The sequence below is a fragment of the Mytilus galloprovincialis genome, chromosome 14, assembly GCF_965363235.1.
Source record: "Mytilus galloprovincialis chromosome 14, xbMytGall1.hap1.1, whole genome shotgun sequence".
Taxonomy (NCBI): domain Eukaryota; kingdom Metazoa; phylum Mollusca; class Bivalvia; order Mytilida; family Mytilidae; genus Mytilus; species Mytilus galloprovincialis.
In genome coordinates, this window is record NC_134851.1 from 3,605,706 (window position 1) to 3,633,307 (window position 27,602).

At 35.9% G+C, this 27,602-nt stretch overlaps 1 pseudogene; it reads right to left on the bottom strand.

Moving 5' to 3' along the window:
• Positions 1-27,188, bottom strand: LOC143059335 (uncharacterized; annotated as a pseudogene).
• Between the last annotated feature and the right edge of the window lie 414 nt (positions 27,189-27,602).

The window sequence follows — 27,602 nt, forward strand, 5'->3', positions numbered from 1 at the left end:
TCACAGATTTATATTACAACTAAAAGGTCCTAGAACAGTTGCAGAAATCATCAAAATTTGTTTATTGTTAGTTATTTGTACATGTGTAACTATAATGCGAACCCGAAGTTGTGAAAAAGCAACTAAGCGTGAATTCTTTGGAAAAGCGACGGTTCTATGAAAACCTATTGTCAATTTCAAGTTCAGTTTCGACATCATTATAATATAAGTAACTGGACGTAAAAATTTAATCCTTTATTTCGTCTTCGTCAAATAGTGCTGATGGTTTCTGCCGAAAAAAATCTTTCAAAAAGTTGTAACCTTTGGAATTTTTTCAGATAATTTGACCACATGACAAGAAATTATACAATAACCATTGGTCACGCACGATAGATTCTGATGTAATACACGTACCGTTACAATACCCAGTTTACACGCCTCAGCGCACACATGTTTGTCGAATAGGCCAGTTGATTGGAGGAAAGTTACCAAAAACCACGCCTACCTTTTACTATTATCCAATCAAACGCCTTTGACATAAACATAATTAATGCATGGGTAATATTACAGAGATTTTGAAAAAAGTTGAGACTCTAAATTCTAACTTAAAAGTATATATTAATGCTCGTAATGCAATTTCGCAATTTACATTAAATTTTAAACATACTTTCACCTATCTAGTGAGGGAAAAATACAAATTTAAAACAATTGCAAATTACAACTATTTTAAATTATAATGCACAGCAAGGACGTATATTAGTTATCCGTCCGTCTGCATAGTTTGTGATAAATGGGTGTCAAAATGTATTAAACAAAAACCCAAAGACCAGTTTCAAGAAGAATTCTTTGCTTTTATTGCAGAATCGCATAAAACATAATGTTGTCGTATTTTCAAAAAGAATTATCAATTTGAAAACTACTTTTCCTTTTTTCCTTTCTAAATTCATATATTACGCAGATATAGATGTGGTAGTTGCCGATTGAGTCTAGAAGGTGTCAGGATTTACACAGAGAAGACAGAAAATGCCGTATCTGTGACACAAACAACATTGATGACGAGTACCATTACATTATGAATTGTAAAACATTTAAACTATAGAAAAAGAAGGAAATGTTTAAGGAACTACTGTTAGTCAAACCCTTATATCTTTAAAGCTGTTCAACAGTTAAACTCATCAAATATTGTAATATTAGAAAAACTATGTAAAAGTTATAAATGTGAAAGTCAGTCCTCCAAGTTTATTTAATTGTATCGTTTACACATGCATGTAATAATTTTACTTTATAGTTATGTTTATGCATGTTCTTGATAACTAGCAATTGAAGTTTTATGAGAAATAAAGTATTCGTATTCCTTTAAACCATAAATTACAGTACACGAAGACCGCCTACGGGTAAAGTACAAGTGAATATATCACAAAGATCATCCGTACGCGTCCTTGTAAATGCAAAACTCTGGATTTTCTTTGATAATTACCCGAGAGGTTATAACAGATCTAGAAAAGACTTCAAAAGGTGTTTGCCAAAAATGAATTGAAATAAAAGATTTTTGTGTAGACGAGTTACAACATTGCATAAGCATGATTAGGAAATTTGAACAAAAAATGTAAGTGCACATCTTTCTAGTGGCGAAAAACACGCATATCGAGTTACGTAGACGAAAAAGAATAAGTACATTCATAATGATTATGATGTAAATTCACGAAATTATAAGGTTATAATTAGAAAACAATGTTAAACACGATTCGTCATTCCCCATGTATATAGATTAAAACAGAATTATAATTTTAATTCTTAAATTAAATTCTGAAATTCAAAAGGAATGTTTCTGATACTTGACAGTTCAGCGAACACTATTACATGAAATGCACGATGATATTGACCGAAAACAAAGGTGAAAGATTCAAATTGTAAAATCAGCCGCTGAACCGTAGAATTTCTATCAATCATTCAACGATAAAAAAAAAACAAAAAAAAAACCTATTGAGTGTAAAAGTATGATAGAAATACTTTTAATTTATTGAAATGCCTGTTAAATTTTTCCAGTCATTGGTTACTAGTAATTGTCAATCCATTTCGATATTTCATAGCACTTTTACAAATTCTGAAAAAAATAAAATAAAAATCTAATATTCCCATGGGAAAATATATCTTCCCATTAGAAGAAATTTGTCCCGCACAGTGTTCAACTCCCAAAAAAGGGAGTCTAACCAACAAATAAATGCTTTATCATCTGTAGATTGATTTTTATATATGAAACGATGTGTATTGATTTTACTTGGTTCAATGTTCAGTGGCAAGTATTTTATATATGCGCAGGTCCTGAGACTGAAAATCAAATTATTCATTCACTTATGGTCTTCAAAAATAACGATTGCGGGATGACGGACAGGAAGACTTCAAACGTAACAGTGTGAACTAGCTGTCAGAAACTTAAGTACTCTCAGATCCTTTCTTGCTATTGTCGTTTTGTTCTCCTGGTAAACAAGTGATTCTTTCATTGTTGAAGACTCTCTAGCGACTATAAAGATGAACAGGAATAAAACGCTGACCATTGATAATTTGTATTTTTGTTAAGCTCTGACTTTGTGTTCGATAAGGTCCCGTGGACTTTTACTCCATATTCCTTTATTTTCTATCTGTCTTGACAGTAAGTAGGCACGACTTAATACAAGTTAAACTCATAAATGTAAGACACCAGATGGAAATACTAAAAAAGGAGAGCCAGTTTGGTATTCTGTAATGTTAGAGTTCAATTCTTCATGAAGAAACGACTATATGTTTTCTGTATTCAGCATAAAATTATATCTTCTAAACTATATTTTTTTCGCACAATGTCTGGATATTGGTGGACATGCATCATTGCGAAACCAGACATTTACAAATGAAAATTATTACTTATACTATAGCCATTTAGTAGGAAAGTAAATGCACAAAAGACAAGTAATTCAGAAACATGCATGGACTCACGCAAAATTGTGCAAGGGCGACACCGGAGTAATGGGAGTTTGCTTCTTGCAAGACATTCGCCGTGAAAACAATTTGATAGGAAGACAAGCCTTTGTTTCAACTTTGTTTTAAAATTTCAAACATGAGGCTGTTACGGCCTAGGTCAATGTCCTTAAGCAACACATATTTTCCTTTCATTTTGTGGTTAGCTTTCTGAAATAAATTTTTACATATTATAGACTATTATGATTCTTTTTTTTCAATATCAGTTAAACACTATATCTGATTTGCTTTTAAATAAATTTTAACATGTTTAAATGTCTTTTTCTTTTTCTTCATCTTTTTGAAACCCTGGTTTTGTATTACCACTGACCAGTTCAGTAAAGAAACAGCTGTATCATGTTTGCATGCATGTGTTTGTAACCAATCTAACATGCTATTATTTCCTTATTTTTTATTCCGTGTCTATAGATAGTCTTCATCGGGGAGGCAAGATTTATTTTGTCTGTTGGTTGCTTGGCTAGCGTAAGCTAATCGATTTACCTCACATTTTGAAGTTGGATGGAGATTGTTTTTAAATAAATGCCGTACCTTTGTACTTTGGTTTCCTATGGGATTTTTCTCAATTTTAAATTGGAAAGTTTTATCATTAGTGATGCATAATTATTATTTTTGACTTGCAAATGAACGATTAATAAATCTAGTCCCATGTGTGCTAGCGACATGTCTTTAGTGTAATCTCGGAGTGTAATTTTTATTTCAACTTTTACGTTTGCATCAGGACGACCTAAAACACGAAAACCTTTTTTTTTTTAAGAATGACATTCGTTACTTCAAACAAAGATCGCTTTAATCTTCTTTTTTTTGCAGTAAAAGACCGGTTTCTTTCAAAAAACTTTCATACAATCGACTGAACGAAGTATAAGCTTCGGGAAGGTCAAGGATTATAACATATTTTTCGTAATTCTGAAAAATTCAATGGTCGAATTGAAGCTTAATACCTACAAAAAATCTCCATGAGCGAGAAGACTTTCATTTTAGTAATCTCTGGTGTATTTATGATGGCTTGGTTTGAAGCGAGAACAGACGAACTATGCTTACTAGTGCTGCATAAAATAACATGAGGATATGGTTTGTCCTTTATTACAAATTTGACTCCAATAAGGATAATTTTTGTCTCATAGAAAAATCGGTATTTTTTACCGATAATCTATTTTTCGATTTTTATCGGATATAATAGTTATTTTGAAAAATACAAACCGGATAATTATTTATTAAAGTTTCGTATGCATCATAAATCAAGCTCCGGCAACTTTTGACTTGTTCTAATATAAATAATAATGATTTTCATCGGAGAAAAAGATAGATATTTTTGTCGTGATTGGAAGAATCGTAAAAGTGTTATTTTTCTAAATTCTGTTTGTTTACTCGGACATCGTAGAGTTTTAATTTCATTTCTTTTTGCCGAACTGGACTTCATATTGTGTATTGATTTGAAACATGAACGCGGACCTCGATGAGAACACCTGGATTGAAAGTTTGCAAACGTTCCGACCAATGAAATTCATTTTAATATGTAACGAGAGCAACTAGATGAAATATTTTATCTATACTACAATCAGTTTTAACTTAGAAATTTCCGCTCAAATATATAGGAAATAAAAATATATGAAAGCAACAATGCAGAATGTTTCTTTTCCATTTTTTGTTTTTTTAACAATGTTTATGTTCATTTCAATTTGGTAAGTAGTCTAGACTTATATTAAATGCCCAACACGTAAATTTATGTTTTCTTTTAAAACATTAAAAACGTAAGAGTATGCCGACAAATAGCCTGTCAAGGTCGTTAAACTTAAATCAACTTACCCATCTTTATCGCAGACTAAAATTTATCTCATATATACAGAATACATGTTCATTTATTACAAGTACGTCAGGGTGCATGATAGCACAATAATCTTTTTACAGAATCGTAAGAACAATATTTTTGTTTGATATTTGTTTCTCTTCCACAATTAACGCCCGATTTGGCCAGTGACCGGTATTACAATTTAACACAGTTTTAAAGGTTCAGTGGGCTGCTACTTCATTTAGAATTTTGAGCATGCCTTTCTGTTTATCATATTCAACGTCAACAATATCTTCGTCAATTTTATTATTCAACAATATCTTGTTTTTCATTACAAGCTTTTCCAAATATCAATATACAGCAAGAGAATGAATATATGTTGCTTCCCGGAAATATAAGACACATCGATTTAAATTATGTACACAATAAATAATTTCTGTGTAGTTTTCCGTGTCTACATTTGATTTACGAGTACAATATAGTAAACAGAAAAAAAGAGAAACGGTAAATATACAGGAATACATAAAGTTTCGTAAATAGTTGCAAAGGACCACACGTTACTTACGATAGATACATCGAGGTCGTTTTGCTTGAGTGATTTACCTGTAAAAAGCCCGGGTCTTATCCATGTTTAAAACGAATTAATGCATGTTTGAAATAGCTTAACAGGGGCGTGGCCTATTAGTTTGACACAACTAACCACTAACTTGATTTCAATTGATCGACTGCAGAGAAATTTATTTGACTGGCGTTAAAATGAATTGATATGAATTGAAATGAATTAAATATAATTTTTAATTTTTGTCAATCTTTATCAAATAACGATCAATCTCATTTAAATAGCGTTAACACGTTTTTGTCCGATCAAGTTAAATTCGGGTTACTAGTGAAGGTAACAGTCTGTTGGTAGACATGTCAACCTATCTGGACACATGATACTTATTAGTACTAGACCGAGACGCAGACCTTTAACGTGCTAGTTCACAAGGTAACAGTCTGCTGGTAGACATGTATTCCTAACTTCATACATTATACTGATTAGTACTAGACCGACACAAAGACTGTTAACGTGCTAGTTCACAAGGAAACAGTCTGCTGCAGGTAGACATGTCATCCTATCTTGGTATATTATACTGATTAGTACTAGACCGAGACGCAGACCTTTAACGTGCTAGTTCACAAGGAAACAGTCTGCTGGTAGACATGTCATCCTATCTTGGTATATTATACTGATTAGCACTAGACCGACACAAAGACTGTTAATGTGGTGGTTCACAAGGAAACAGTCTACTGGTAGACATGTCATCCTATCTTGGTATATTATACTGATTAGTACAAGACCGACACAAAGACTGTTAACGTGCTAGTTTACAAGGAAACAGTCTACTGGCAGACATGTCATCCTATCTTGGTATATTATACTGATTAGCACTAGACCGACACAAAGACTGTTAATGAGGAAACAGTCTACTGGTAGACATGTCATCCTATCTTGGTATATTATACTGATTAGTACTAGACCGACACAAAGACTGTTAATGTGCTAGTTTACAAGGAAACAGTCTGCTGGTAGACATGTCATCCTATCTTGGTATATTATACTGATTAGCACTAGACCGACACAAAGACTGTTAATGTGGTGGTTCACAAGGAAACAGTCTGCTGGTAGACATGTCATCCTAACTTGGTATATTATACTGATTAGTACTAGACCGACACAAAGACTGTTAATGTGGTGGTTCACAAGGAAACAGTCTACTGGTAGACATGTCATCCTATCTTGGTATATTATACTGATTAGTACTAGACCGACACACAGACTTTTAACGTGCTAGTTCACAAGGAAACAGTCTTCTTCTTCTTCTTCTTCTTCTTCTTCTTCTTCTTCTTCTTCTTCTTCTTCTTCTTCTCCTTCTTCTTCTCCTCCTCCTCCTCCTCCTCCTCCTCCTCCTCCTCCTCCTCCTCCTCCTCCTCCTCCTCCTTCTTCTTCTTCTTCTTCTTCTTCTTCTTCTTCTTCTTCTTCTTCTTCTTCTTCTTCCAATACAGTGCAGTCCTCTAGTTGAGTATTATCGCACTATTGCCCATGCTGGGTGTGACAACAAAGGTGCAAGAAAATATTTACAGGTGCAAGTTAAAAACAGTCTGATGGTGCGATTAAGGGATACTGCAGCTCAGTACCCCCTGCTTTAAAGCATCTAGTCAGGTACTGTCCACCAAAGGTTGTGGGAGGCTGTTCCATATCCTTATGCTGTCTGGGAAGAAGGAATGCCTGTAAGTTGAAGTTCTGGCCTACGGTACGAGAAATCGTGTTGTGTGTCCTCTTGCTACGGATGATGTAGTGTGTAGCTCTTGCTTTGGTATTGCTACGAGGCCATTTACTATCCTGTACATCATTACTGCTTTGCAGTGTGCCCTCCTCTCGGCTAGTGGTTGCCACTGTAGAGTTTTTAGCATTGATGTTACACTGCTGGTTTGTTGGTAGTTGTTCAATACAAACCGGGCTGATCTTCTTTGCACACTTTCTAATTTCTGTATGTTAAGGTTGGTGAACGGGTCCCAGACTGAGCATGCATACTCAAGCAATGGTCTTACTAGCGTTGTGTAGCATACAGCTTTTGTTTTTTGGGGACAGTGCTGAAGATTTCTTTGGATGAAGGCCCTGGTTGAATTAGCCTTTTTAGCTATACTCTCTATGTGGGTGTTCCAATTAATAGTTTTGTGGATTGTGACGCCTAGATATTTTGCTGAGTCAACCAGTTCTAAATTGTGCCCATGAATGTTGTAGCTTGTTAGAAGTGGTTTGCGCTTGTTGGTAACGCGTAGCAGTTGGCATTTGCTGGGATGGAATTCCATTTGCCAATCAGATACCCATCTGAGCAAGTTGTTCATGTCTTCTTGTAGTAGCTTCGAGTCTGCATCATTTTGGACCCTTCTGTAAAGTACGCAGTCATCAGCAAATAGACGGACTGTTGATGACTGAACATAGTCTGGTAGGTCGTTGATGAATAGAAGGAACATGAGTGGTCCAAGTACGCTCCCCTGTGGTACCCCTGATTGGACTGGTGCAGTGTGGGATGTTTTACCATCCACAACGACTCTCTGATTTCTGGAGCTTAGGAAGTCCCTGATCCATTGGAGTGTTGGCCCGCTTATACCATAGTACTCTGCTTTGTACAAAAGTCTCTCGTGAGGGACTTTATCGAATGCCTTTGAAAAATCAAGCAAGATAAGGTCAATTTGTTCACCGAGATCTATGTTTTTAGCCAGGTCCTGTATTGTAAGGATAAGTTGTGACTCGCAGGAACGGTTCTTTCTGAATCCATGTTGAGCGTCGTTTAGTATGCCGTGGATATCAAGATGTTTTGCAATACTACTGCATATTATGTGCTCTAGGATCTTGCATGTGACAACAGTCAATGAAACTGGGCGGTAGTTACTGGCACGTGATTTATCTCCTTTCTTAAAAATTGGAACCACAAAGGCTTCTTTCCATTCAGGTGGTATGGTGCCTTGATTTACTGATGCTTGAAAGAAAGTGGTAAATGTTTCTGCTAGGTATGGTGCAAGCTCTTTGAGTAGTCTTGTCGGGATCTCATCTGGACCAGCTGCTTTGTGGATGTTCAAGTTGCTTAGCAGTTTTTGTACGCCATTTTCAGTTACATGTATTCTGTTCATTGTTGGATGTGGACTCTTTCCTTTATTCGGTATGGTTTTGATATCCTCACTGGTGTTGAATACAGATGAAAATTGGTCATTCAGAATGTTTGCCTTCTTTTCGCTTTCTGAGTAAGTGAGTCCATCTGTATCTTTGAGAGGCGAAACTCCAACAGATTCGCATTTCCTACTTTTAATAAATCCCCAGAATCTTTTAGGGTTTGCTGATAATTCAGGATTAATGATGTCGTTAATGTAGTCTCTATAAGCCTTTCTACATTCTTTCTGTGTTGAGGCTTTTAATCGATGGTATCTGTCAAAATCAGATTTTCTTTTGGTCTTTCTTGCTTTTTCAAAGCTCCTCTTTTTCTGTCTTGTAAATTTTTTAATTTTCTGGTTGATCCAGGGTTGATTGAATCTTGAGGATGACATTTTTGATGGTACTGTTTGTTCAAGTATGGTAAGTAAGCTGGTTTTGATAAATTCCCACATTGCAGTTATAGGACTCTCCAGGTTAAATTTCTCCTTAAAGTCTGCATTTAATTTCATAGCCTTTTCAACTTGCTCCTTGGCATCTGCCTTTTTCCAAATAAATATTTTTCTCTTTACAGGTTTGTTGATTTTAGCTGTTATATCAGTGTCGATGTATACAATGTCATGGTCACCAATGCCTGGTAATGGTTCGCATCGATTCACTAATGAAGGCCGATTTGTTAGAAATAGGTCTAACGTGTGGTTTTTTCTTGTTGGAAAAGTGACTATCTGTTCCAGGTGGTTGTCTTGTACTATAGGTCGAGGAAAGTACTGTTTATTCGTATTGGATTTTGATGGTCCGTGATAGATTGTGTTTTCCAGCATATATCGGGTAGATTTATATCACCCCCAAGCCAAACAACTGATGATTTGTTTTTTCTTATCAAGTTGTCTACTGTATGTTTATTTTCTCCATGTAGTTAATGTCACTACTAGGTGGTCTGTAAATACTACCAATGATGAGCGATTTGTTATTGTAACGTTTGTGGGTCACTTTAATTGGTTCATTTATTTATTTCATTATTACTATTTTTAATTATTTTTCCAGAAAGATTGCTTTTTATTATGTTATTACTTTCCGATTTTTATTTCATTCATTAAATTTTAGTGACGTAACGAACCTCGCATTAGCATTAAAAATGTTTTCCCTTCTCAACCAATCAGAGAGCTCGATTGAATTCCCGGGGAAAATTTAGCTCGTGCAGATATTGTCTGCTAGAAATCATTCTCAGCCCAGACTTCCAGGTGTATAGATGTAAGGTAAAAAGGGGAATTTTCAACCATGTGCGCGATATTTTTGGAAGTGGTCTCGGTAGGAATCACGCGCTATTTTATATACTATAATTAGTGTATTGAAGAAAATGTGTTTTACAGTATTTTTAGGTAAGAAGTTCCCCCTCCTATGATTTTCATGTACATATTTTGAGTGACTAAAACTGGCTGGTTTTTGATCACGGTTTGCATTGGAGATTTAGCGGAAAACTTTGATTATTTACGTGTTGAGGCGTGAATTATTTAGAAAGCGGTTCGCTGGTTAAATTATGAGTTGAGTTTTTGAAAAGTTCTTTGAACTGAATAAAAGTTGTCAGTTGGCGAATAACGAGATTCGGTTAACTGTTCAGCTGTTCAGTTGTTAAGGTTAAAGTTAGTTATAACTTGTGGGTTAAAGCAAGTAAAAGTTCGGAGTCATTATTTGTGGGCATTTACGTGAGTGACTCAAATCTATGACTTGAACTTAAGGACGGTAAATTTAAGTATTAAAGTGTTAACAAGCGAAATCCATATGCAAGCCCTGATCAGAACGGCAGAGTGAGTCGTTAAAGAAAGTTAGATACTGAAAGAATTTATTTTCTTGGTCTAAGAAATCTTGTTATAGACTGCAGAAATAGACCATTGACTCGCAAAACTGTAACTTATTAAATGTGCAGCTGATTCATATGCGTGTTGTTTAATAAAAGTTGTATCTTACTGAATTATTTTATTGCAGAGAAACGCCTTGTCCCTTGCCTGAATTGATCCTTCGATTAAAACTCATCCTGATTACTTCCCTTGGTATTGGTAACAACCTAGATTTTGAACCTCCCATGAGTCTGCGTTTCATGGTTTGCTGATTACAGATTATTTAAGTGAAAGCATATTCAGGACAGAACGAGTCTTATGTTGTCTTGTCTTCCCTTTGGATATTTATTTTCTGGTATTTGCTTGTGTATTTGGTATATAAATCCAACTACGGGTTTGGAAATTCTGAAATAGATTTGTTTTAAAAGTCTGTTAATTTTGTGGTGTCGTACTTGAAACGACCACACTTGTTGGGTCGGGCTATTTACATTTGGTCCGTCTGTCTGTCTGCCCCTTTATTTATTGTTTACCTTTAGGTTTATGGGAAATGTTTTAGTTTTACTCCAACCCATACAGATCTATAATATAGAATTAGTGTAGGACGGTACTTCATACTTGAGCAATAAAAATACCTAGACATATTTTTAGAGGTGCAGTAGATTACTCGGCTATTACCCTAACTGTAGTGTTAGGACTGATTTCTCTGGTAAACTGGTATTGCCAGATCCTATATTTGGTAACAGTCCAGATTGTCATTTCAGTTGTTCATTAAGTTCTACACTAGGATAGCACGACTGCGGTCAAGGTCAAATGTTACGATCTGGTTGGCCCTCTGAGTAGACTAGATCTTCTTTGTTAACCTTTGGTAATAGAATCCAGAAGTCACACTTAACTGAGACTTGGAGAGTACTGAACATCAGAGACATCTTGTTCCATAACACATATTTAAATGAATTATAAACTGGTGGCATAGACCGGTAAAAATTATACCTAATAAAACTCTTTAATATATTCTAGTCGGGCATCACTATAATAGAAGTCCTAGAGCGAAAGCATAGGCCGAACCTACCCTCGAGATAGATTAAATGAAAAGTTGGGTTGCTGTCTAGTTTATAGAAAGTATAGGTTAAGGTCGCATAGACAGTATCCCAGTTTCGTTTCACTGGCGCCCACGTAGGGACCCTCTCATATATAATGTGTACTTGATAAATTTATTTATAAAAACTAAGTAAGTTAAAACACTTTAAAAAAAATTTATAAATTTAAAATTAAATAAAAGAATTCAAGGGTTAGTTATGGATACTCAAAAGATTAAAAAGGAGTTGCGAGAAATGAAACTAAAGATTGAAGAGAATGAATTGTATCTCGCTGAGGTTGAGTCTCGGGCTAAATTCCATGACTTGGGTACAGGTCCACCTAGTTCTCCTGTACACAAGATGGACTATGCAGGTGCTATACCTCGGAGAAGGCTTATTCCTGAGATGGATGAGTTTAAGAGAGTTACCTTCCCGCCTAAACCTGATCGGGTTGAGAAATATAGCTCTACTCCGAAGCGGCTTCCATCACCACATAGTCCCATTAAAAAGGCCCCTATTCCTAGGTACGAGAGTACCTATCTGGGAGATCAGTATGACACACCAGAGGTAACGAGAGCTTGGGATGCTTTTGTGATAGTCCGGGATAAAAATAAAGGGAGTTCCCAAACACGCTTGTCTTCACCACCGAGACCACTTCCGCGCGCATTTAAACCCGCGGACGACAAAGTCACACACTCGGGCAAATTGCCGAATAAGCCGATTGTAACTCCTATTTGCTTTGATGGTAAACAGATGGAGATAAGAGATTGGTTAAGTCAATTTGAAAATTGTCGTGCCATTAATTTGTGGACTGATGATCAGTGTGTAAAAATACTGCCGACATTTTTGAGAGCTCAAGCTTTGCAGTTGTACAATGATATGACTTTGATTGAAAAGGAAGACTATGGTTCACTTATTAAATTTCGTATTCAAAAGTTTGATCCTATTCAGGATCCCGGAGTTTATTTAAGTCAATTACATAGTATGACTCGTTCATATAAGAGCTTATTGCAGCTTTCATCTGCTGTATTTAGGTTAGTATGCAAAGCATATCCCAGTATAGACTCGGACTCTAAACAAAAGATGTCGATTCAGTATTTTATTGATGCTTTGTCAGACAGTGAGGTACAGAAACAAGTACGTCGTTTAAGTCCTAAGACATTGGCCGAGGTTTTTAGTAAGCAATTGGAGGAATTGCGCGAGTGTGTGGCGAAGTTGTCCGTGGGAAAATTTTCCGCTGATCGCGTGAGGGGGCCGCCGTCGCGCCAGCGCCAATTCAGATACCTGCGGGGAATGCCCCAAACTTTGGTAATAGGGGTGGATATGGTAACAGGTATAGAGGAAGAGGGAGAGGAAATTATGGTAGAGGTGCCCAGAGGGGGGGATATAATTCTCCTGGCCAATTCAATGGTCAAAACCAAAATGGAGGGTATTTTAATTATCCTGACCAAAATACTGGATTTACAGGTCAGTCCCAGGGAAATGCACCAACCTTTTATGGAGGTAGAGATAATTTTTCTCAGAGGGGGTCTTCGAATTGTGGGGACTTGAACCATTTTAAGAGAGATTGTCCAAACGGGTATGGGTAGATGGTGGGGCCACCCGTCTGCCTGAAGAACACACCCTGGCCATTAGTCAGCTTGCTGTTTTATACTTGAATACCATGATAGAAAAAGAAAATGTAAGATTTTTGGTTGATACTGGTTCTACTATCTCTTTATTAAATTTAGAAATGTATAGTAGCATTACAGAAGGAAAACCTGGGTTATATCCTTTGTCTAAAAATAACTTGCAGTTTGAAACTGTAAGTGGAGAAATAATCACTTCACTTGGTACCACCTCTGTTGATATTAAAGTCGGTGTACATGTTTTTACTCAGCAAGTTGTTGTTGCTGATATTCCAGAGTCGGGGATATTGGGGGTTGATTTCCTAGATAAATTTGGGGCCCAGATGGATTTTAAGAAGAAAATTATATATATTGATGGCAATGTCTTCCACCTTTCTTCAGATACAAGAAAACTTTGTTGTAAAGTTTCATTATCTAAAGACACTTATATACCACCCAATTCAGAGATTATCACGACTGGTAAAATAAGGTTCAAAGGTGACTGGTTCCCTGAAGGTCAGATAGAACCACTTGGCTCTTTGCTAAGACAGAATTATTCTGTTCTTATGGCTCGCACATTGGTCAATACTGTTGGCAATTGTGTTCCAATAAGACTGATGAATATTTCAGATGAACCTTGTACTATTCCTAGGGGTATGGGAGTAGGACTAGTACATACAGTCCAGATCTGTCAACAAATGAATAGATCATCTGATACACCTCGTGATCCTTTATTACAATCTCTATTGGAGGAGGCATGTGTCGATTTAGATGATGAGCAAAAACAAAAAGTTGAAAATTTGTTAGACAAATATTCTGACATTTTTCTTGATAAGGATGGCAAATTGGGCCGCACTGATATATTACAACATGTAATCGATACTGGGGACTCTCCCCCTATAAAGTTGAGACCTTACCGTCTTCCCATTCATAAAAGGGATGAAATTGATAGACAAGTCCAAGATATGTTGAAGCAAGGGGTAATCAGTCCTTCTAACAGCCCCTATAGCTTTCCCATACTACTTACCATGAAGCCAGATAACTCATATCGCTTCGTTATTGATTATCGTCTACTGAACGCTGTGACAAAAGGCGATAGCTACCCGATTGCTCGAATAGACGACAGTCTAGATGCCTTGTCCGGTTCCCTGTATATGAGTACCGTTGATATGGCTAGTGGTTACTGGCAAGCCGAGGTACACCTAGATAGTAGAGAGAAAATTGCTTTTAGTACGGGCAAAGGTCTGTACGAATTTAATACCCTGCCATTTGGGCTGACAAATGCTCCTAGTTTCTTTCAGCGCCTAATGGAAAAGATCCTAGCGGGTTTACAGTGGGACATTTGCCTAATCTACCTGGACGATGTCATTATTTTTTCAAAAACATTTGATAAACATGTTCAGGATTTAGATAGGGTATTTGATAAATTTCAAAAGGCTGGTCTCAAATTAAAACCTCAAAAGTGTCACTTGTTTCAATCAGAGGTTAAATATTTGGGACATTATGTGTCTCGGGATGGGATAAAGTGTGACCCTAAAAAGGTAGCTAAAGTTCAGGATTGGCCTATTCCGAAAAGATTGAGGGAAGTCCGGTCATTTTTGGGGTTGGCATCATATTACAGGAGATTTATTAAAGATTTTTCAAAAATTGCTGCTCCTCTTTTTAATTTGACCAAAAAGAATAGCAGATTTCTTTGGGATGAAACATGTCAGATTGCTTTTGATCAGTTAAAGCATTGTTTGATAGATTCAGCTGTTCTGAACTACCCAGATTTTTCTAAACCCTTTATTTTAGACACGGATGCTAGTGACACTGCAGTGGGGGCAGTTTTATCTCAGCTTTGTGAGGATGGGTTAGAGCGAGTGGTTGCATTTTATAGCACAACTCATTCTCCCCAAGAGATTAATTATAGTACAACTCGTAAGGAACTACTTGCTGTGATTAAGTCCATTAAACATTTTAAGCATTATCTATATGGTCAAAAATTTATCGTTAGAACTGACCATGGATCCCTTACCTGGTTGCGAAACTTTAGGGAACCTCATGGTCAGGTAGCTAGGTGGATAGAATTTTTAGCAAGCTATGATATTCAATTTGAATACAGACCTGTGGTCAAACATCAGAATGCTGATGCCCTCGCTATATATCCTAAAGTTTCTAGTATTCAAATACAAGGATTCACTACACAGGAAGTCCTTGAGGCCCAAAGTGCAGATTCTGAACTGAAATTTGTTATAGCTATGCGTAAGTCTCATATGGAGAAGCCTCCCTTTTCTCATGTCTCGGGACAAAGTAGCGTTGTTAAAACCTACTGGAATATGTGGGAACAGCTTGAATTGGTTGATGATGTTCTCTATAGAAAGTGGTTTAGATTAGAGACAGATGAAATATCTCGTCTAGTGATTGCCCCTAAGGAGTTGAGACAGAAAATTCTGACTCTAGCGCAGGTGGTCACTTGGGTATAACCAAAACTGTCCAGAAAGTACGTCAACGATTTTATTTGGTTAATTTGCAAAGTGATGTAACTGATTGGATAAAAAGTTGCCCAATTTGTTGTGCTAGGAAAAACCCTCCAAGGAAAAATAGGGCAGAAATGGAGAATATTAGGGTAGGGGAACCTTTGGAAAGAGTAGCTATGGATATTATATTACGGGTCCTTTTCCCATTACAAAGTTTAAAAATAGGTATGTGTTGGTACTCATGGACTATTTTACTAAGTGGGTCGAAGCTTATCCAATTCCAGACATGGGGAGTTGCACAGTTGCTAGATATTTTTGTAAAGAATTTATTTCACGCTTTGGTGTGCCCAGAATTTTTCTGAGTGATCAAGGACCTTGTTTTGAGGCAAGGCTTTTTCACCAATTATGTGACCTGTTTTGGTATCCATAAGACTCGTACCAGTTCATATCACCCAATGACAGATGGTCTAGTGGAGAAAATGAACCATACATTAAAAAATGTTATTTCTTCATATATTGATGAAGGTCAAACAGATTGGGATGAGTGGTTACCAATTGCCCTAATGGCAATACGCTCCAGTGTTCAAGAAACTACTGGAATGACCCCAAACAAACTTATGTTTGGTAGGGAAATTAATATTCCCCTGACCCTTTTACATGAACATTTACCCTCAAGTCCACCCTCCAATATAGAATATATAGGGAAATTACAGGACAACATCAATAAAGCGTATGATATTGTCAGAGGTCATATGAAGACCCAACAGAAAAGGCAGAAAGTCAATTATGACCTGAAGCAGTCCGGGAAACCCTACAAGGAAAATGATCTGGTTTGGTTATTTACACCTCGTAAAAAGAAGGGACTGTCCCCAAAGTTACAAAAATTTTGGGTAGGACCATATCGCATAGTTAAGAAATTGTCTGATGCAAATTATATGATCCAACTTGAAGGTTCTCTTGCTAAACGAATAGTCCATTTTAACAGGTTAAAGATCTATGTTACTCCTCACCCTGATAGGACGTTGGTTAAAAAGCCTATTATTAGCCCTCCTCAAAGACCACTTTCTTTGGACGAGGGTTCAGAAACTGAAGATATGAGTAATGATGAGAGTGGGAATGAAGAGGGTGTGTTCGATCAGCAACCCCAAACCCCACCATCTATACCCGGCAGACGTAGGCGACTTCCTCCTAGGCGATTTAGAGATTATGTCTTTTATTAAACTGAATATACTGAGCTGGACTGGGAATCCTGTCTTGTAGTTGTCTTGTCAGCTGTTTTTATGTGTATATATTTGTTTTTATTTTCTTAGCCACCGCTGCCACACCACTAAGTTTTGTAAACTCCACATAATTATAGATATTAACATAAGATAAGGTTTATGTCTGGTTGGAATGAAAGAAAAATTTAATTCCTCCTGTGATCTTGAATTGGAGAATAGTAGAAGGAATTCTTTTGAGATGATGTATTAACTAAAAATTGGTTGTATGTATTGATGTCGTATGGTCAAAAATTGCCTGATGTCCATGCCAACACCCAATTATTTTTTTTAATTTTTTTTTCTAAAATTGAGAAATAAAATCCATTCCAAGCCAGACGAGTAATACAGGTATTAGTGTAATGATATCGATGATGTATTTTTTTTATTTTTGTTAATACGATAGTACCGAAAGAAGGTTTCAACTGGAAAATTTGATGTTCTCTTTTTCTTGCTCGGATTCTATGACTGAATCCTATTAAAAGCCAATTTTATAATTCAGATTTACTACAGTTTAATTCTTGTTAATAATATAAATTCAAATAGTTGGAACTTTCATTTATTATATATATTTAATTATAAGTAATGAGGGATAAGGGTTCAACATCTGTTCGTGGTTTACAACGCTGGATAAATGGTGGATCGTGGTGTCTCCATAAACACGTCTGTGCGTCCTATCCAACACTTCCATCGTTTAATATCAAATCAATGAAAGATACAAGTTAATTTTTGTGCGAAATATACCAGTTAGTGCCTATAATTCAACCGATATTCATACAATATTGTTGCTATAAGCTATTAAAAAGGAAATTGTGTTTGAAAATGTCTGAATCTATGTTTAACCAGGATTAATATCACGGTAAAATTCTATGGTGGAAATTCACTCAATTGGTATGACTGATATTTATGTATCGCAAGAAAACTAACCAACAGTTAGGTGTTGGAGGAGGTAATTACCACAGATAGATTTTATGAGGTGTTACCCAGCCTACTCCATGCAGCATGTCCTATTTAGAATTGAACTGTATCCAAGTTTTTGAAAATTAATTGCTTTGTACAACAAAATACGTATTATCAATCGTTTCAGTCTCAAACTGAGGCGATTGTATAAAAGACATTTATACAAAGTATCCAAACTTTCAATACCAAGACGTATAGAAATATCTAAACTTGCAATACCAAGTCGTCTAGAAATATCTAAACTTACAACATCAAAACGTATAGAAGTATCTTAAGAAATGGCTTCAGTTATATATCCAGTAGAGAAGAACATTCGGAATCAGGTTGATAACTTTATTACGGTCTAAAACCATGATAATTGCTACATTTTGCAGTCGTAAAACCATCAAATTCCCTGGGACGAAACATGCAGTCTTGGAGAAAAACTCGTTTGCTGATGGTATACAGAACATTCGATTATCATCAAAGGGAAATATATCCATTGTTTATCCGTAAACTCATCAAAGGAGAATATATCCATTGTTTATCCGTAAACTTGTGTCATTGGTTTGAAAAAAAATACCTACAAATCTTGGAAGTGCGTCAGATCTTTATCATTATTCAACACTTATACTGATTTCGTGTGGTGGAGATGAACTTTTTTCGCTAGGAATCAGGTGTTGAACAAGAACTTTCGTTTCTTTTATTTTAAGAAAAACATAATGTAATTATAAATAGATTTTATTTCGATTAATCATGACTAATTCAATATTAATATCACCTTACAATTTATTTTTCAGGGTTAAAGTTCAGAAACCAAAAGTAAAGATATATTAAAATTATATTGGGAAAATATATTCAAAGATTAAAAATGAATCCCACTGTACTTACTTTGGGACATAGTTATATTCGAAGATTATCTAATTATTGTAAAATGAAAAGGATGTCAACCAACTTTGGTATTACTTATATTAATGGTATTATGTATGGTAAAGGTGGTACAAATTGTGCAATATGATACAAGATCATGTCTTTCAAATATTGATCACTAATTTTTCTCCTACAATAGTAGTATTACAAATTGGAGGTAATGACATAGATAACCATAATTTCAAGGTTAATACTTTTATAGAGACTTTTAAAAAGTGTTTGAGACATTTGAAGTCTAAAAATGTAAAGAAGGTGGTTACAGTTCAATTGTTTCATAGGTTGAAAACTAGAGTTTCAAGGTCTGTATATGCAGGCAGAAGAGCCCAGATTAATCTGGAACTTGTAAATTTGACAAAAAGGGAGTTTAAAGGTTTTCTAGTGTATTGGACACCAAAGAGGTTGACATCAAAATTTCTATTGACAACAGATGGTGTCCATTTGAATAAAACCAAAATGAGGACTTATTAGTATTCCTTAAAGAGGGCTGTTAAGCTCTCTCTTAGAAAATAAAAATCAATAATGCCATTTGTTGTCACTTATTATAGATATATACATAATAATGTGGAGTGGTTGGTGGTGGCTGAGATATATTTTTTCGTAATAATGTGGAGTAAAAATATTTTTCAGCTTGTATAATTATTTGTATATTTCAGGAGGGGAGATGTTTTAATCTTAATTGAAAATTCTGATTTCTTGCACCCGAGACCACCAGCTTTGCATAGCAGCGCGCGTTAACTAGCACATGGATTTTGCCAGATATGCGGACATATCTGTTCTGTGGGAAAGGGGGTAATGTAACGTTTGTGGGTCACTTTAATTGGTTCATTTATTTATTTCATTATTACTATTTTTAATAATTTTTCCAGAAAGTTTGCTTTTTATTATTTTATTACTTTCCGATTTTTATTTCATTCATTAAATTTTAGTGACGTAACGAACCTCGCATTAGCATTAAAAATGTTTTCCCTTCTCAACCAATCAGAGAGCTCGATTGAGTTCCCGGGGAAAATTTAGCTCGTGCAGATATTGTCTGCTAGAAATCATTCTCAGCCCAGACTTCCAGGTGTATAGATGTAAGGTAAAAAGGGGAATTTTCAACCATGTGCGCGATATTTTTGGAAGTGGTCTCGGTAGGAATCACGCGCTATTTTATATACTATAATTAGTGTATTGAAGAAAATGTGTTTTACAGTATTTTTAGGTAAGAAGTTCCCCCTTCTATGATTTTCATGTACATATTTTGAGTGACTAAAACTGGCTGGTTTTTGATCACGGTTTGCATTGGAGATTTAGCGGAAAACTTTGAATATTTACGTGTTGAGGCGTGAATTATTTAGAAAGCGGTTCGCTGGTTAAATTATGAGTTGAGTTTTTGAAAAGTTCTTTGAACTGAATAAAAGTTGTCAGTTGGCGAATAACGAGATTCGGTTAACTGTTCAGCTGTTCAGTTGTTAAGGTTAAAGTTAGTTATAACTTGTGGGTTAAAGCAAGTAAAAGTTCGGAGTCATTATTTGTGGGCATTTACGTGAGTGACTCAGAACGGCAGAGTTAGTCGTTAAAGAAAGTTAGATACTGAAAGAATTTATTTTCTTGGTCTAAGAAATCTTGTTATAGACTGCAGAAATAGACCATTGACTCGCAAAACTGTAACTTATTAAATGTGCAGCTGATTCATATGCGTGTTTATGAAGTGAGATTTTAACAAATATCGACTCAGTGTCATTTTCTATGTCTACAAGCTAGCTGATGTAGTCTGATTTTACTGCTACAAGAACTCCCCCATAGCCATCCCATCTATCCTTCCTGTATACAGTGTACCCGTCAGGGAAGATCTCAGAGCTACTGATGTCATTACGTAGCCAAGTCTCTGTTCCTATCAGTATATTTGGATTTGCTGAGTCTAGTAAGTTGCAAAGTTCTTCTTTTTTGTTTTTAATACTCTGGAAGTTGACAACTAGTATTTTTGTGTTCTTTGGTTTTTGGTAGTTGTTCCTATCTGTTTTATTTGTTTTTATTGGAGACGAAGTGTATACTGGTGGACCTGGACTCGCGGTTACATTTGAGTCAGATAAATGTTCAAAACTGTTTGATGTGTTCACCATAAAGGACTCAAATAAGCTGGATGAAAAATTAGGCTGGTAGACATATCATCCTATCTAGACACATGATACTGTAACGCTTTTCGTTTATTGCATGCATCAGTGGGTTTTATTATCGTGGTATAATCAGATTTCTTATTCTCATTAACCGTTATAAAGTAACTCATTACGATCTATTTTTATCGCCTTCAATAAGAGTGTACATGTTAAATGTCAAACCAATCATGTTAATCAGCTGGTGCCCCCGTTGCTTTGTTTATACTGGTGCCTCGGTTGACCTCAGCTCCGGGCTCCGGGCTCCTGTAATATAGCTCCTGTAGAATAGTTCTTTGTTCAGAGTCATTTAACCATATTGTAATCAGGTTACTAGAGTAGTATAAAAGAGAGAAATATGTAGTTAGAGGGAAACGATATACGAGAGACGATTTTGTGTACGAGAGGTGCATACGTATGATACGGTGCTTTTTGTCCGCAATTCGCTTTTTGTCCGCTTTTGCTTTTTGTCCGATATAAAATGTGTATATTTTTGGCAGGTTTCATTTTGAACTTCAAAATACCATGTCCTTTTAGGAGTTAAATACAGACCATACTCACATTATAAATGATTTGTACATGAAATTTCATGTCTTTTACAATATATCGCATTACCTCTAAAATGGCTCGAAGCACTAATATCCTAGACCCGTAGGTGTTGGTCAACAGAGGGCAAGGGGAATACCCTTGTATATCCCTAAGTCTAAAAAACAACTATTGAAAGCTGGCTAAACTTATGCTATAGACCCGAACGAGTTTGTCAACAATGAGTTAAAAGGGGGATGAATTAGCCCGGTATATAACGAAGTTGAAATAAACTGTTGCCCGCTGGCTAAACTAAGAAATTATCCACGCGGGCCATAATATGAGAGGTAGAGGAAGAGATTGCCTCTATAAAATGACCATGAGCACGTATGACCTAGACCCGCACGAGTTAGTCAGCAAAGTGTAAGGTTGGTACCCTAGTATATAATAAAGTCGAACTAAACTATTGCTGGATGGCTAAGAGATTCTCCGCGTGGGCCATGATACCAGAGGTAGAGGTTGTCATTGCCTCTAAAATGGCCTAAATCACTTATTCCCTAGAGAAGTACGCGGTATCAACAAAGGGTTTAAAAGGGAGTTGGAACCTCTGTTTACAAAGAAGTCGAAATAAATTATTGCCGGCTTGCTTAAGTACGAGATTCTCCAAGTTGGCCATTAATCCTAGGTTAAATGTGTGCATTGCCTTTTAAATGGCTGATAAAACTAACGCCCTAGACCTGTACGAGTTTGTCAGCAAAAGGTTAAAGGGGGGATGCGATGCCTCTTTTTACAACGAAAATATAAATTAAGCCGACTGGCCTAATTAAGAGATTCTATACGCGGGGTATTATATCAGAGGATGAGGTAGGCATTACCTCTAACATATCCATAACACGTATGTCCCAGACCCGTGTAAGTTAATCAGCAAAGGGTAAGGGGGGTACCTAAGTATATCACAAAGTCGAAATAAACTATTGCTGGCTGGCTAAACGAAGAGATTCTCCACATGGGCCATGATACCAGAGGTAGAAGTGGCCATAGCCTCAAAAATGGCCACTTATGCCGTAGACCCGTACCAGTGCTTCAGCAAAGTGTTAAAAGGGGGAGGTGGTATCTATGTTTACAACGAAGTCGAAATGAATTATTGCCGGCTGGCCAAACAAAGAAATTCTCCACATAGGCCATTATAACAAAGGTAGTTGCATCTAAAATGGCCCATACTTCTTATTCCATTGATCTGTACGAGTTTGTCAGCAAAGGGTAAGGAGGGTACCCTGGTATATAACAAAGTCGAAATAAACTATTGCCGGATGGCCAAAAATAAAAGATGATCCACGTTTATCATGATACCAGAGGTAGAGGTGGGCCTTGCCTTTAAAATGGTTTATAGCACTTATGCCAGCAAAAGGAAAGGAGGGTATTCTAGTATATCGCAAAGTCGTTATGAAATATTGCCGGCTGTTCAAACTACGAGATTCACCACTTGGGCCATGCTACCAGAGGTATAGGTGGTCATTGCCTTTAAAATAGCCTATAGCACTTATATGGCATATACCCGTACGAGTTTGTCAGTAAAGAGCTAAAATGAGGAGGTGGTACCTCTGTTCACATTAAAGTCAAAATAACTGTAGCCGGTAGGCCAAACTCCGGGATTCTCTACGTGGATCATTATACCAGAGGTAGAGGTTTATTTCGACTTCGTTGTAAACAAAGGTAACACCTTTTATTTTTAACTCCTTGCAGGCAAAATCGTACAGGTCTTTGGAATTAGTGTTATATGCCATTTTAAAGGCAATTACCATATCTATCTCTGGTAAAATGGCCTACGTGGAGAACCTTTTAGTTTGGCCAGCCGGCAATACTTTATTTCGACTTTGTTGTAAACAGAGGTACCATCTCCCCCTTTTAATTCATTATTGTCAAACTCGTACGGGTCTAGGGCATAAGTGCTATAAGAAATTTGTATGGCAATGCCCTCCTCTATCTCTGGTAAAATGGCCTACGTGGAGAATCTTTTAGTTTGGCCAGCCGGCAATTATTAAAGTGTATTTCGACTTCGTTGCAAACAGAGGTACCACCTTACCCTTTTAATTCATTGTTGTCAAACTCGTACGGGTCTTGGGCCTAAGTGATCTGTGCCTTTTTTAAGGCAATGCCTACTTCTACCTCTGGCATCATACCCCACGTGGAGAATCTCTTGGCCAGCCGGCAATTGTTTATTTCGACTTTTTTATATACCAAGGTACTTCCCTAACCCTTTGCTGACTTACTCGCTGGCTTATCCCTTATTGTAAGTAAGTAAGTTAAATAAATATAAGACTATATGCCAGGTCTTTCTGACAACCAATTACAAACAAATTGGGGTTTATCTAATGAGGCTTTTCCCAGGATGCAATTGCTCGTAGACTGTATACAGTTGACCAAATAATCCACAAATTCCGCAAAAGGATCTTTTAATTATAGGCCATGTCCATTTAGACATTAAGCAACAAAAGCCCAGCATGACCGATGCATTTGTCTTTAACATCTCCGATATTGATTCCGCGTGGCCTTCCAATTGACATGAGTGTCCATTGGTGTTCATTGTTAAACCTTTGGAGCTATATCAGTTTGTGTGGAAATTAAGAGCACGATGACCTTCCCTTGGTGATAACAACATGACCAACAACCATATCGTGTGTTACCAAAAGCCGTCAGCGATAGTCACACCGACAATTTGCTACCTTCGTGGACAAAAGCCTGGCTTTTCGCTGGATCCTAATTAACATCTAGTGTTGTCACTACCATTTGCTGTAGAGATTTAGTTGCACAACATAACAGAAACATTCTTTGTAAATACTCTATGTTGATATTTTGACATTTGGATGGTTCATATACCAATTGTAGCCGAAAAATGATAATGAAACATTTCTGTTTAATATCGATCTATTGTTGGAATTGTAAATTTTCATATTCAATTTTTGTTTGTTTAAAGATGACCATTTTAAATAAAGATTTTAATTTTTTTAAAAGCAAGTGTTAGACTTGTGCTTTTATTGCCACTCAGTTCATATAACCTGTCATTTTAGTCGAGCCTGTAACTTTTGTTGCAGAAAGCTCGACATATGAATAGTGATCCGGCGGCGGCGTAAGTTAACTTCTGAAAAGCTTAATATTTTAGAAGGTGGAAGAATTGGATGCTTCATACTCATAGATGCCTCATGTTACGAAGTTTCTGTCAGTCACATGTCCAATGTCCTTGACCTCATTTTCATGGTTCAGTGATCACTTGAAAAAAAAGTTCAGAATTTTTGTAATGTTGAATTCTCTCTTATTATAAGTAATAGGATAACTATATTTGGTATGTGCGTACCTTGCAAGGTACTCATGCCCGTCAGACAGTTTTCACTTGACCTCGACTTCATTTCGTGGATCAGTGAACAAAGGTTAGAATAAGTTTTGGTGGTCAAGTCCACATCTCAGATACTATAAGCAACAGGGATAGTATATTCGGTGTATGGAAGGACTGTAAGGTGTACATGTCCAACTAATAGGTGTCATCTGACCTTGACCTCATTTTCACGGTTCAGTGGTTATAGTTAAATTTTTCTGTCTTGGTCTGTTTTTCTCATACTTTATGCAATGAGTCTACAATAGTTGTTGTATGGAATGATTGTAAGGTGTACATGTCTAGCGGGACGATATCATCTGACCTTGACCTCATTTTCATGGTTCAGTGGTCAAAGTTCAGTTTTTTAGTTTTGGTCTTTTTATCTAATATTATATGCCAAAGGTCACTATATTTGGTGCATGAAAATATCTTATGATCTATATATAAGTCTCCCAGGTTTTATTTGACCATGACCTCAATTTCACGGTTCATTGCACAGTGTTAAGTTTTTGTGTTTTGGTCTGTTTTTCTTAAACTATAAGTAATAGGTCAAGTATATTTGTTGTATCGAAGAATTGTTAGCTGTTCATGTCTGCCTGGTATGGTTCGTCTGACCTTTACCTCATTTTCATAATTCATTTGGTCTTTGTTTAGCTATCTTGGTTAATGTTAAGTTTATGTGGCAGTTGTAATAAATCTTTATACTTAGGGCTATCAACATAATATTAATGATGAGTAAAGTAGGCGAGACATTTCAGTGTGTGCACTCTTGTTTAAATGTGCTTATTTATCCGAGTCCTGGACTGCATTCCAGTGGCTTTCATTCGTTTACTTTTGTGTAAATTTTATACAGATCAGTATTTTTTCAAATGTTTTACCAATATTTTAGCTGCATGTAACATCTTGAACACTCAGAACAGCAAAACAAAATTTAGATTTCAGAAATAAATAGCCTTTAGTCATCGACGAATAGCCGATGATTTCAAGAGTTGTTTCCGTTAAAGGATGATTCCTTTTTTTGTGTGCAATACTTGCTCTTTCGGAGGCTCGAGGGTAATTTCAGCAAAAATTTTATCATTTTTGTTTTCATTACAAATTTTATTTATTACACTATTAGTTATAACTTTATGAATTGGCTCAAAAATCAACCCAAAAAATCGAATGATTTTGGCCTCAGATTTATTTCTCAAATGTTTATATCACTGTAAAAGCTCCAAATTGTCTCCCTTTAGTGCAATAGTGACATTTTGTTTTGGCATTAGAATTAAAATGTCTTTTTCAACTCATCGGTGACCTATAGATATTTTTCAAATATGCTTTACGTAAACTAAACAGTTGTAAAATTAAATCGATTTCTGTAATTTAGTTCTTTTTTATTTCGATATATATATCTCTCTATTTCTCCTATTAGTTCAACTTAAAAAAAGTACCTGAACAAAAATGGTTGCTTCTTTCGAGGGCAGATTGTGAGCTTAAGTGAACGATAACCCCATGTTTTTATTTGATTTTTCTATTTAGTATACGATAAAAGTTCATCTATAGAAAAACAAGCAAAATCCTACATGTATATTTAAAAAATAATGGATTAATACCCTCCAGTCCCCTTAACGACAAAAAAAATAAATAGAACATTACGTTTAAGTATCACCTACAGTATTTTACAACCTCCATTGGTGATACATTATATGTATTTCTGCTGTTGTTTTATATAAGTTATTGTCCTGAATAAACATCTTTATGCGTTTTTGCGTTTTTGCGTTTCAGTTTTTATTGTGAAATTTCTTCAATCAGCCAAGACAAACTTTAAATTTCGCCTTAACGATGTTTTTGCGAGAAATCCATGTATTATTATCGAATTACTACATTTAATCATTGTCTAGTGCCCTAAAATGAGATTTTCCGAGACGCTGGGTTTGAAATGGGATACCCTATTTAATTTAAACAATATTTGCAATCTTTTCAAAAAGATGCAGATGGGAATTTTCGTTCCTTATGAAAGTGTTCGCAAGGAGTTAAATTATAAACTCCTTATAAATTATCAAAAAGCAACTATTAAGGACCCCCTTGGAATAAAGATCTTCCAAGACAACGTGTTCGAGAGTTTGAGTTTAATACATGACTTTTTAAAACTTAATGGACGGAGCAGGATTATCTTACTCTTCCAGTTAACCATACATCATCACAGTTGCATTGGTTCTTGTTGCTCAGATTTTAAATTTAAATGATTTCGTCCGAGACCACAATTGTCGTCCCTTGATTTTCGTTATTAGTCCCTAGTGATAACAGTGGGTTACTTGCCAATAATTTTTATACCCCTTCCAAATTTATTTCTCCTTGTTTAATGCCTCACATTGTAAGTAGGGGGGGGGGGGGATTACACTGTAAAAAAATTTGGGTCCAGAATTTTACAGGAAAGTAGTGATTTGGTCCAGCTGAAAAAGGTTAAAAATTAGCACTTCGGAAGCTGTCAAAAGATTTCAAGACACCCTAAACACAAAATTTTCCATATTTTGAGTTAGACGCGATGAAGTTTTCTATAATTTTGATATAATTTGTCCCAAAATTAGTACAACACACTGTAAAGGTTTCATTGAGAAATCGCAGGTGGGATTTTTTTAATTTTCATTTATGTTCTAAAAGAAATGCACTACGAATTAATTGTGTTCTCGGACCATTTGTTTTGTGGACTGTTGTGTATCTTGTTGTTTTTCATTCAGCTGCGGCTTTGTTGGTTTGTTTCAACCCTTTTTAGTGTGATTATCCTTTGGTACACTTTGCCTCTCTCTTATATATGATATCGCAATAATTATATATATGTAAGCGTTCATATACATTTATATGGATACAATATTGAATTAAAATAGACATAATAATTAGATGAGTGAAAAAAAGAAAATGAAGTAATAATTGTACGTGTGAGGAGTTGGCATTCTTATAAAAAAGAAGATGTGGTATTATTGCAAATGAGACAACTATCCACAAAAGACCAAAATGACACAGACATT